Source organism: Trichechus manatus, unplaced genomic scaffold (genome assembly GCF_000243295.1).
Source record: "Trichechus manatus latirostris isolate Lorelei unplaced genomic scaffold, TriManLat1.0 scaffold00239, whole genome shotgun sequence".
In the NCBI taxonomy this organism is placed as follows: domain Eukaryota; kingdom Metazoa; phylum Chordata; class Mammalia; order Sirenia; family Trichechidae; genus Trichechus; species Trichechus manatus.
Window position 1 is genome coordinate 2,998,283 of NW_004444175.1, and position 721 is coordinate 2,999,003.

The window sequence follows — 721 nt, forward strand, 5'->3', positions numbered from 1 at the left end:
CCAGACTGCTAGAGTGGATGTGTTTTATTCTTTTATTTTCCTTCCAGTAATAAGCCCCTCTTTATAGAAGGAACTCATTTTCTATCATTTGCTTCAGGTATGGGCTCATGAGCCCAGGGAAACTTTTTTTTTTAGCTATTGAAAAAATCTGGCTTTTATAAAATTGACCTTGATCCCTGATGGTGTAAAGTTGTTAGTATATGTACCTTGAGTTTCAATCAGCTACTTGCCCACCACATGATGAAAACCTACCTGATACGTGGAGAAACGGAGTTGTGAGTGACATCTTACAACTTCCTGGATCCAGTACACCCCAGAATTTCCAGTTAAATAATGAAAAGTATTCCTTTATAAAATTATTTATCTTATCTTAGTCCATGTGTGAAGTCTAGTTTAAATCACACTTCTTAACTGAGATGATTGACTAATACTGCTACAGCTTTCTCCCCTTTTCTTTGTGTCATTTTATATACTGTGATCGAGGACATCCAGGCTTCTCCTATTAGTTAATATCTTTGCTGAGTTAGGCAATATAATAGCAAAATTCATGTGATTTGCGAAGTGTTTTACTCATTTTAAAAATAAGTATTTGCTGGGGAAGCAAGCACAACTTGTACAAGGAAAGGTCACGGAAGCTCCATAGACACATCCAAACTCCCTGAAGGACAGAATTGCTGGGCAGAGGGCTGTGGGGACCATGGTCTTGGGGGAACATCTAGCT